The following is a 12,118-nucleotide window of genomic DNA, read 5'->3' as shown; positions in this document are numbered from 1 at the left end:
TATGGGCCAATTACCGTTACGCGCCGCCGAAGCCTGACCGCTCCCGACCGACCCCACGGGTCCGCAAAGTCTGGGGGCAATAAATAGAATGATGGCAAAGGCAACGTTTTCCTTTGAACCCGTCGCCTATGGCGAGAACAATCCTCATCCGAGGCAGAACGCATCGGCCGATCGGCAGATAGGAACGACAGTGCCTAGCCTGATCGCACAGAACAAATTTTCCAGATTGGTTTCATTAAAACGATTGGCCGGAAGCTATTACAGTGGGCAGGGATTGGCCGACCCCGACTCAGGAAAAGACCACATACAATGGATCAAATCCATGACATCCTTCAGGCGGAAAACCAAAAGAAAAAAGGAGGAAGGGCGCTCCCAAGAACTCCTTCCCCAGCTACGGTTTCGCCCCTTAGCTGCAGAAGACGAAGGCAACGATCCCCCCGGGCAGAGGCAGAGGACATGCTCAAGAGAACCCACAGGGTATCCTCTGAAGCTCTAGCCACCTCCTTCCCCCCGGAGCCTGTTTCACCAGGAGACCTTCAGCAGTGTGGAACGCGGGAGGCCACGACGCAGGAAGACTCCGAAACCGACGCGAGGTAAGGCGCTCCGAGAGCGCTACCTTCTTCTTGCGCACCAATCCCCCAATCGGGCCGGCGCCAAAAGAATACCATGGGACTGAGGGAGCCACGAGAGAGATATGGCCGCTTACCTCACCCCTTGGAAAGGGAACCAGTGGTCGGGCCCGCCTAATCTCGGCCGATGGCACCCAGGTTCCACGGCACCGGCACGCAACTCGTGGAAGGAACGTGATAGCAGGTGCGTGTCTGAGGAGGATCCCCCGCCATTCGCAAGCATTCTTCTAGCACCAGAGACATAAGCCATGCCCACTCTCATCTGGAGGACGGGTATGGGGTGTGAGGAAGAGAACTACCAAAGGGATTTCCATGATCTGTTTTTCTGTGTGGAACCACATATCCACAAACAGCCCTATTTATAGGCAAACATGGGCACGAATGGCCCCAGCAGTCAGCGGGACGCCCAAATGGGGCACACCAAAATCCCTCACCTAATCTAACCCCCTCTTAAATGCCGACGAGACGGCGCCAGCTCGCCAAGCAACTGCTGCACCACTCGGGGCACGATCACCGCACGACCCACCAATGGGAGGCAGCCCTGAACGGGGGAAAACGAGGCACCGAGGAATAGCAATAAGACGCGACGACCGGCCTCGAGATTCCACGGCATCAACGCTCCAACCGGCCATCAAGAAGGGTGGAGACCCCATCACGCCATCACTGGCACACACCGAAGGCTGAGAGCGCGGGCAGGTGGATGGGATGCCCCGGTCAGAAGTCATCAAGACCGAGTCCAGCGGCTCCGCGACTATTAAAAAATCGCAGAGCCACTCGGGGGCCTCTGACGGGGGTGTAAACCCGGGACCCCTGAAGGGCCCGACTCGTACAAGGGGGAGCCCAGCTGGTTCACTGGGCCGAGAATGGGACGACCCACCAACCCGCGTGGGGAGCTGGCTTCGCTCCTAAGCCAACACGTCCGGGAGCCCGACCTCCCGGGACACGTGGCGGTCCCCCGACCTAGCGCCACGGGTCAGAGCCATGCCGGATGACCCGGGACGTGCGCTCCAAGGACACCGCTCCCCCTGATAGGCGTGCCGGCCAAGACAGGCCACGTACAGGCTTCGCAACGCCAGCTCTCCTTATCTTGCGGTGAGGGCATAGGCTACAGGACACCCTGACAAAGGGACAGCACCGTCTGCGTGGGCCCCGCGACAGTACAGAAGGAGGCATCAATGGACGCCGCCTCCCCCGCCGTAATGATGGTTGCCCCTGTGCACTGCCTCATTACGTCAGCAAGTGTGACTGGATGCCCCTGGCTTGACCTCGGTAATGCACCGCTCACCGGGTGTGCTACCCCGCTGGCAGAGGCTACGCAAGGGCGACGTGAGGTAGCCCCGCAGATAAGGAACATAGGCCTAGACGGACAAGACCGGAGGTGACCCCCGAACGACCATCCGAGTGGTCGGACCGCCCCGACTGAGCCAGGATGGGACAACACCGGGACAACCCATCGCCCAAGAAGATCTCTAGTATCCAGCTTCCCCACTCCTGACCGACCGAGTGGGCCCCGACGACTGACCAGGACAAAGAGCACCCCGACGGTGCCATGACATAGCGCTAGATATCGACTATAAAAGGGAAAGCCCCCCACGTAGGAAAGGGTTGGACTCCTAGAGGTTCGACATTGCTTGACCAGCTTGTAAGCTCCCCTTTGAACTTTGAGCACCCGGGCTCGAGAGCAATAGAGCAAGAACACCACCCCCCATACTGGACGTAGGGCACATTTGACCTGAACCAGTCTAAATCCTCGAGTCTTTGCGTGGTAGACCATATCCGATCAAGCGCACATCAAACGAGTAATCGAGTAGTTTAGTAGTCGCCCATTTCCCGCAATGACACATATGCTTCAGCTGTCGGAAGCCTATAGTATGCTCAAGTGTGTACATGCCCTGACTTGGCATTTGTTATCGGGATACTTGGCAGATATCAAAGTAATCCAGGACAGGCACACTGGATTATGGTAAAGAAAGCTTTGCGTTATATGCAAGGCACAAAAGGCCTCATGCTAACATACAGAAAATCTGATTCTCTGGAAATAGAAGGGTACACAGATGCGGATTTTGCGGGGGACATCGATGACCGAAAGTCCACGTCCGGTTATGTGTTCACGCTCGCAGGGGGAGCTATATCATGGAAATGCTCCAAACAAAGTGTCACTGCATCATCAACGATGTATGCGGAATTCGTAGCATGTTATAAGGCCTCGGGGTAGGTTGAATGGTTAAAGAAATTCATACCCGGTTTTAGAGTGGTAGACAGCATTCAAAGACCACTCAGAATGTAGTGCGACAATGAACCCGCAGTGTTCTATGCTCACAACAATAAGTCAAGTGGTGCTGCCAAACACATTGACATAAAGTTTTATGTTGTGAAAGAGAAAATCCAGGATCACTCCATTACTCTTGAGCATATAAGTACAAAGAAAATGCTTGCGGATCCGCTCACAAAAGGCTTACCACCCAGCGTGTTTAGTGAACATGTAGCCGTCATGGGTTTAAGAGAAAGCCTGTGATTCCTGGACAATATGGGGCCCAAAGGTTAAAGAATTGTTTCAGAATAGTGAAGTGTATGGTAGCTGTTGAATCTATTGGCAACTGGCCGTGACGATGAAGCATGCTCTATGCGCTAATCTATGATGGAACGAGTAAAGTTAAAAGTGTTAAAGATAAAGTGTAAAGTTGAAAGGAATAGTAGAGATCAAGGGGGAGAATGTTGGGTATGATCTCGTGACGGACTCAGCCCAACGACAGAGTCCGACTCGGTCTCCCCCCTCGCGCCCGATCGGGGGTGCCCAACCCACTATGGTTGGCGGGCCCCCGCCACACTGTGCTATAAAAGAAAGGTGGGGGCCGCAGGGGGCACGCACGTCCAAGTTCACTGTGCTCCCCAAAACCCACCGACAAAACCCTAACCGATCTAGAGGGTGCGCAGCAAGTGACAGGAAGAACGCCACCGGCATCCCTAGAGTCGTCCGCGCCGCCGCCGTCGCCTCTGCACCGCCGTTCCCGCCGCCGTCAGCGACGCCGTCACGCCGGCCACGACCTCACTGCGCCACTCGTCGCCGCCTTTGAGCGGATCTCCATCAACGAACCCGAGATGGCCGGCTCGAGCTCCACTGGTGGCAATGAAGGTCCTCTACTCTCTCTCTTTCTCTGTGTATTAGTTGTAGATCTAAGGCTCTTGTACTCAGAACAAAAGAAAGATCAAAGAAACTCCACTCGATCTGTACACTGTGTCGATCTAAAGTACTAACAAATCCTACACCGAAACTGTAATGTTTCACTTGGTGGAGGCATCACCTGTCACTGTGTGATCAATTGGCATGAGTTCGGACTATGATGATGCTTTGGTGCAGTGTTGGTAGGGGCATAAAGATTGCAATTGCATTCTCTTTAATTCATACTCTCTTTCATTATCTTGGTATTAGGGGAAGTGGGCTCCACTTGGCATTCATTGTTTTCTGATGCTAAACTATGGTAAAGATAGTATCTTTTCCCAGTGGCACTTCAAAAGGATGAAAAGACAATAATTACCTCAATTCACCGAAAATGATGCATGGAAACTGGATCGGAGATTTAGTTAAGCTTTGTAATAAAAAATTATCTGGTTCGCTCTTACCTTTTAGTATGATGTTTAATGGCCTCCTACAAGTTCTGACTGACTTTAGAGTAGTGCTTCCTGTTAGTTTTCCAGAGTACCCATTTGTACTCGACGACACATCATTTGGTGCAACTGGTTGTTAGAATGATCAGAAGTTTTGTGCGTTAAGGCCTAAGAACTAATCTTTTCTGGTTGCGCTTTGATCGTGGGACCAACATAATCAAATTTTACTATGTTTATAGTTAAAGAATATGGATAACTGCTTAAATTTTATGAAGCAGAGTTTTTTTTTCAAATGGTGTGAATGCTAGTAAATTCCCCAAGATGCTTGTGAGAGTTCTGTAAGTTTAGACTTAACTTTCTTGTTGATGAATACAGACTTAACTTTCACCATACATTTGACTAGACTGGACCAATAAATTAATGCCCACATGTCCTATTAATTTTACATATATTTACCTGTTTCTTAGTAGAAAGCTACTTTGAGTGGAAGCGTGTTATGCGATTCCAAAGATCTTTTGGTCGGACAAAGTTCAGTTCTCATATATGTTACTCTATTCTCCCTTCGTTCTTTTTTATATGGTGTGGCATCTTTTTGTTACATATATCTATGCCTTTATTTCAGGCAAAAGTAGTTTCCTGGCATTATTGCTCTCAATGCCCAAGAGGTCAGGATTGAGTGTTTATCTTACTATATGATTTTCCAGGGGATTGTGCAGATGGCTGTACAGTATGCAAACCTAGTTCATGAATCGGCCAATAATATTTGTTATTCCAGTCGGCAGTAAATTAATCCTTAATCCAGAACTATGGGTTAGCATATCGATCTCGTCGTTCTGCCAATGAGGGACTTGTAAAGTGATGTTAACTTGAAATGCCATGATATAATAAAATATACAAGGCTCTGCAACACCTTCTAGTTGATTAGAAATAAGTGTTTGTTAAGCAAAACCATTGTGACAAAGAGAGTATCTGGTGCCTCTTTTTTCTAGCAGGAGCAGGTGCCAACTGTTCACACCAACTGGTTGGCTGATAATGGACTTTTTTATATTTGTACAAAGAGAATCATAATGAGTTAGAATTCCTTGCATATTGCATACATCACTGCAAAGCTATGATTTTAGCTCTTAGAACAGTTCATCCTCAAGGAATACTGGTGACTAGTGAAGGTGAAGGGTTCAGTTAACACTTTTTGTTAAATACTCAAATGAAAGCTAACAATGTTCAAACTCCAGGCAGCAGGGAGCATGTTGAAACCGCCTTATGTAGATATATTAGACGTTTAATTTCCACTCTCTCTTTGCTCTTAACATTTCCTTATGGAGTCTGGACTATCTGAATTAATTGTGTGAGAAAAAGGTAAAATTAAATATTTATAGAATCATATCGTTTTCCATGGTCTCGAGAAGTTATACAGTATAAACATGTTTCCATGTTGTAATAACAGCAGATTTTGTTGTTGTTGTTTTCTACAGGGATACCAAGAAGTGAACGAAGTCTGAGGTTGTACGTAATGCGAAATGTAATGCTTATTGCAGTTCAGGTTTTCATTTTTCTTCCCTTTTCATAAGATGAGCTGAGTAGAGGCATATTTCTTGAACTAGCCCTTACTTTATCTGAACGTTTTCATTTGATAAACAAGAGCTACCGTTCTTTCCAGCTATTAATTCCATTAGATGCTTTACAAGCACTAGTGCTGTTGCTCATGGCACTAGTGGCGACTGGTGAGTGTTCAGTTTGTGTTTTAATCAAATTAGGTTGTTTAAGACCAATGATAGAGGCATTCTGTAGTTGTGTGTAGCCTTTCGAGAAATCTCAAAAGGATAAGTAGTAGACGCCTAGGAGACTGACAGTTTGTTCTTGCTATATTATTTTGTCTAGGATAAGTAGACACAAAGGAAACTTGGGTCATTACCAGGTATATGATGGGAATTGGGAGACAACTCTTGTCTGTTGAAGGAAATGGATAGTCTGCATTTTTACCTGATAGGCTTATTTATTCGAAGTTATAGAGGCTGATGGTAGACATGATGCTGCCGTACGGGAAACAGGATTCATTCTAGCTTTGAAGAGCTTGTCTTTGCACTGAATCCTGCGTCATAGAACAAATACGCAGAACTGAAAGCTAAGTGCTGTTCATTTGTCTGCATTAGTGGTTGCCAGATCTCTCTGCTTTGTCTGTACACTCTTATGCGCTAATTTCCTCATTTCATCAACTCTTGCATCTTGTTAACATCATTAATTGTGGGTATTTTCTCTTGTGTTCTTATTGATGGTTACCGTCCCATTGCGCTTGCAGTTTCCTTTCCTTAGCTTTGCAGCAATGGGCAATGATGCAATTGTGCAGTCTCTAGTTACACTTAAACGCTAGCATCTCTGAATCCTGCCATGTCCTACACAAAGAGAATGGTTTGTCATCTTTACCCTGCTATGATTATAGGCAGCCAAAGGTGTGGATGAGAGGATTTTTACACTACCGGACAATACCACTGTCCACTGATGCAGATGCTAAGTAGTATTAATATCATAGATCTGATCTGATGGTCGAGGGTAACATTGTCGTTAATGCTAGATAATCCCTCTCTGCCAGATCATGCTCAAGCACAATGGTGCAGGCTCATCCAATCTCTCCCGTCAGCGCGGCAGCACGCGGCGGCGGCCAGGCGGGCCGGTGCGTAGCAGCGGCCCACCAGGGAACAGCCCACCGCGGCGGGCGCAGCCCATGCAGCTCGCTGCTTGGCCAGCAGGCAGGCCACGCGAGAGGCAACACGCTCAGCAGGCCTGCACCTGCGGCAGCCTAGCAGGCCTGCGCCAGAAGCAGTGCAAGGCCGCTCAGCCTGGCAGCAGCAGGTCAGCTCAGCTGCTGGCACTGCTGGTAGCCCAGCTCGGCTACTGGCGTGGCTGGTAGCCCAGGCAGGAGGCAAAGCAAGGAAATAAAGGCCCGGTGAGCATTTTTTTTCTTGTCTTTTACTTTTCCATGGGAGTGTAAGCGGAAGCAGATAGAAGAGCAAAAGGACTCATCTGGAGCATTTGTCCAACTTCTTTTATATAAACAAATAAAGCATACTTCTTTTGCTGATCAAGCAATCTTCTACCTTGGTGGGTTAAACAAGTTTATTAGCATTTGTTCTTGCTAATCTATATTAACCTGGCATGCTTATACATAATTGATTTGTGTTGATTAGTTCTTGTAGCTAGTCTTTGCCTGCTTAGTCAAGTAAGCTTAAATTGGCTTTGCAGTAATTAGATCTAGTCTTTTTGTGAGTCTCTTTGATCGGTGTTTTGATTAAGCTTTACTTCTGCTTGTTTTTAAGCTTTGCTAATCTTTGTTGAATCGTGGCTTGCTTGGTTAAGTAAAGCTTTGAAGAAAGCTCTTTTATATGTCTTTTTTTGGAAAAGCTTTTTCGGCACTTGGTAAATCATTGCTTTCACTTCGTGCTGTGTTTTGCTCAAGTAGATTGCTTTTCATCTTCCGCTTTGCGTCGAGCTTTTCCTAACCGTTCCTAGGATGAGCTCGTCACTAGTTGGCTGAGTTGAATTCAGGACATAGGCTTTATTCTCATTGAGGAGATTTTTTTCAAAAGCTCTCATTCACACCCCCATCTCTGATCGCCTTCACCCATCAAGCACCCCTTTAATCCACCTGAGCACTTGACGTAAAGGTCTGCGGAAGCCAAGCCCTTGCCAAGAGTCCCCTCATCGACTCCTTCCAAATTTTCTTGACTAAGCTAGTATCTAGTTTCATCTTGCAAGCTCAAGATGAAATTGACGAATGCAGCAGTAATGTACAATTGTAGGAGCAATGCAAGCAGCTCTAGCTAAAGTTCGTCCGCAGATTGATTTGGTAACAATATTGTTTGTATTAATGTCAAGATATTTTTGCTGAGCATGAGACATTTTGTTAATTTTCTTTAATTCACATCTAGTGTTGTGACATTCCCTCTGCTATCATTTAAACCAAATGCTCCTCTTGGTTAAGCAGAACGGCTTGTGGATTTTAGACTGATTTTCCATCTTTCTTTTTTTTTAAATCCTTTTGTAGACCACTTTGTATATATATCTTAACATGCCTAGAAAAATAAACTACCACCTCCATTTTTTATAAATATATAACACCGTTAGATTTTTGTCCAAACTTTGACCAACAATATTATCGAATAATAAAGCAAAATGAGTACCAATACGTCTACCATTAAATTACTTTAGATTTAACTTGTAGATTTATCTATTTGCATAAATATTTGTAGAAAAAATAAATAGTCAAAACTATGAAAAAGTCAATGGTGTCATACATTTAAAAACGGATGTAGTAAATTCAGTATATTATATAGGACGATTTTTTTCTACACTCACGTGTAGCTACTCTCATCATCAGCATACCACCGTGTGTATATCCGTATACTTATTTATCACTTTAGGCATGTTCATTTACTAATTTTAAGATACTTCAAATGGATACGGGAAAAATCCTTTCTATACTTGCTTGTAGCTACTCTCACGTATGTATCTTATGAAGTAGTACGTATCTAATCCAACAAAGAGTATGTACGTGGAGTATGTGTTCATACTAGAATATCTATGATGATATATATGTTGGATGTGATCATACATAAAGTATATGGACATACTTATTTTTATATACTAAGACTAAGGTATAATCATAATATATTTAAAAAATAGAGATGCTTTTAAAATTTTTCATATATATCTATTTGAAGTATCTTAGAATTAGTATATGAACATACTCAAAGTGATAAATGAGTATATGAACATACATATGATGGTATACTGATGATGATGAGAGTAGATGCACGTGATACTTCATTGAATTTAAACAAGTTTAGCTTTTTTCGTTCAAACAATACCAATATGATCGTAAGCAAAGGATGTAGTGAAAAATAATGTTTTGCGAGTTTGACCCATATGTCCATTTGTCATGGCTCGTTACTGACTGTGACAGCCTGGTGACAACATAAATACATACGATGAGGTCGTGTTGTCCATTGGCAAAAAGGGATTGTATGTTGGCTGGCTTTGGAGAGGGATGATGTATGTGATTTGAGAACCATCCCAACTTTCCTCTAGAACGAAATTTGATTCATGTTTGAAATATATACAGTATACCAGAACTCAGCCTTTGTTATAAGAACAATATTACTTTGATATACCGTACACATATATGGAAACTGTGGGAACTGTGGCATGCAAATACGAAAAGGAAAACGGTAATGCTCCGAATATGACGTCCGACGGATCGGACGCCCTACCATCCCATTTTGCGTTCTTTCTGCTGGCTCGCTCCTCTCTCGTCCCCTCTATTATGCACGCTGCCTGCGCCCTCCAGGCCTCCATAGCTCCATGGTCGGCGGCGCCGCCCTCATCTACCCCCGGCGTCCTCCTTCCCCATCCCAGCAGCTCTTCCCCCACCTGGCGGCGCCCCTCCCCAATCCCGCATCCTCCCTCATTCCTGCATCCTCCCCCATCGGAAGCCCCAACGCCCACAGATCCGGTCCCTGGTCTGCGGCGGCATCCTCACCCACCCCGGCGACCTCTCCTCGTGGTGTGGGCGCGGGTGGAGCTCGCGCAGCCGATGCACGGGGTACGGCGGAGCTCCTCCTCGGGGCTCTGCCGGGCACTGGGTACGGCGGAGCTCGCGCGGCCGGCGCGGGCGCTGGTGGAGCTCCTCCTCGGGGCTCAGTCGGGTGCGGCCGTGGGCGGCCGGTGCGGGCGTGGGCGGAGCTCGCGCATCCGGCGACCATGGCGCAAGCGTTGCCATGAGGCGCAGAGGTAGAAGAAAAAGATGGGAGGAGCTTGACGGCGCGACGGCGCGCGTGTTGCATGTTGCAAACTATGTTTCAGATGTTTCAGATATTCAAAAAAAAATGTTGTAAGTGTTTCACGTGCATGTTGCAAAAATAAACTTAGATGTTGCAATATTGCATATGCGTTACACAAATATTGCAAGTGTTTTATCTGGATGTTGCATTTTTCGAATGAGAAATTCAATTGTTCAATGCAACACGAAACATATATTGCGGTGGGTTTTTTCCTCGTCATCAACAGATGGTTAATAACTTTTTTAACATATTTTTAATTTTGCAAATAGTGATTTTCTATGTTGCAGATATTTTTTTTCTATGTTGCAGATATTATTATTTGATGTTACATTGGACTGATGGAGCGTCCGATGGAAAAAGTTCCCATCGGACGACCGGGCACTAGCAAGCCCGAAAGGAAAATAGTAAGATCGCCAAATGGTAATACAGAACCCAAACAAAAAGCAAAGGATAACGTGAGAAAGGAAAATAGCAAGATCGTCAAATGATAATACAGAACCCAAACAAAAAGCAAAGGACAACGTGAGAACAGTTTTTAAAAACAAATATAAAACATATTGATAAGTTTGTCAGAAGTGGGATTTGAACCCACGCCCTCGTTAGAGGACCAGAACTTGAGTCTGGCGCCTTAGACCACTCGGCCATCCTGACTTTTGTTGTAAATTTTGTTAATATTATGTTATTTATTGAATTAATAAGATCTCTGCTCAACATCAAAACGAAACCATCTCTCTTCCCATCACAAGTGTTGCGCAAGTAAGAGTTTGCATGAGGCAAGATGTTCTAAGTTCAAATTCTCACCACATGCGTGTATATCTCACATGAAAAATCTAATCCTCCCATGTTTACAACATTTTTTAAAAAGTTTTTCCGAGCTCGATGGCGCGCCGTAGGAAAGTGCGGAGGCAGGCACAAGGCAACCTTGATCAGGTAGCCCACACGAAAAAGTTTGTTTTCGCTAATCCTTTTGTACTTATAGTTCCTAACTAGATGTATGAACAATAAAATTGTAATTAAAATTTTAATGTCAAGAATACTTAATTGTTGTATTCTTCAATTAATACATGTTGGCCTTGGCTTCTCACGTTCTTAGAATATTCTGGTTCCGGCGCTGGCCACAACTGCTCTGGTATTTGCATTTTTGTCATATCAGCATCAGCCTCTTGTGAATTGGTTTGATGCTGACCTGTTCGGCCCTCCCTTCTTAGTTAAGGTGGCCACTGATTTGGTCCATAGAGGGTGGTGGGTACTACTACATGGGGGCAGGGGCGGATCCAGGAGAAGGGGGGGGCACAATCTCTCCTTTTTCTTCCTCTTTTTCTTCTTTCTCTTCTTTTTCCTCCTCTCTTCTCCTTCCTCCTCTTCATCTAGGTTTAGAAAATGTTGGGGGGAGGGGGCTTCTCCAAAGGATCTATGGGGGTAGGGGGCTCCAGCCCCCTGCCCCCAGCACGCCCAGCCTGGGCCCTAGATGGAAGAAGTACGGCATCGATCAGCGGCACAGGGGGCTTCTCCAAAGGATCTATGGGGGAAGGGGGCTCCAACCCCCTGCCCCAGCACGCCCAGCCTGGGCCTTAGATGGAAGAAGTACGGCATCGATCAGCGGCACACGAGGGCGCGACAACACACCGTCGACACGTACGGCACGTCAGCGACGTGCACCAGCGAGAGGATGGATGGTGGGCACCACTGTTGGAGAAACGCACATTGGTACCAGCACGTTAGTGCCGGTCAAAACGGAGCCGGCACTAACGTGCATGAACCGTACAAAGCGGGTACGTTAGTGCCGGCTAGAAACTCCAGCCGGCACTAACGTGCCATCCCCCAACGGTCAGCCCGTCTGCCACAACGGTCAAAAGACACGTTAGTGCCGGCTGGTGATTCTAGCCGGCACTAACTTGGTCAATTGCATGTTAGTGCCGGCTGGTAAATCTAGCCGGCACTAAACGTCCACACTTAGTGCCGGCTAAATCCACTAGCCGGCACTAACTTGCCCCGTATAAGCCAGGCACTCCTTCCCCAGCCCGACCATTTCATTTGGCCGAGCTCCTC

The 12,118-nt window shown here is 46.5% G+C and overlaps 1 non-coding gene across 1 annotated transcript; it reads right to left on the bottom strand.

Annotated features, from left to right (window-relative positions):
* Positions 1-10,636: 10,636 nt before the first annotated feature.
* Positions 10,637-10,720, bottom strand: TRNAL-CAA. Its single transcript has one exon. It is a non-coding gene; the product is annotated as a tRNA-Leu (tRNA).
* Positions 10,721-12,118: the final 1,398 nt, after the last annotated feature.

This window comes from Panicum virgatum, chromosome 9N (genome assembly GCF_016808335.1).
Source record: "Panicum virgatum strain AP13 chromosome 9N, P.virgatum_v5, whole genome shotgun sequence".
In the NCBI taxonomy this organism is placed as follows: Eukaryota; Viridiplantae; Streptophyta; class Magnoliopsida; order Poales; family Poaceae; genus Panicum; species Panicum virgatum.
This window is presented reverse-complemented; position numbering and strand designations above follow the sequence as displayed.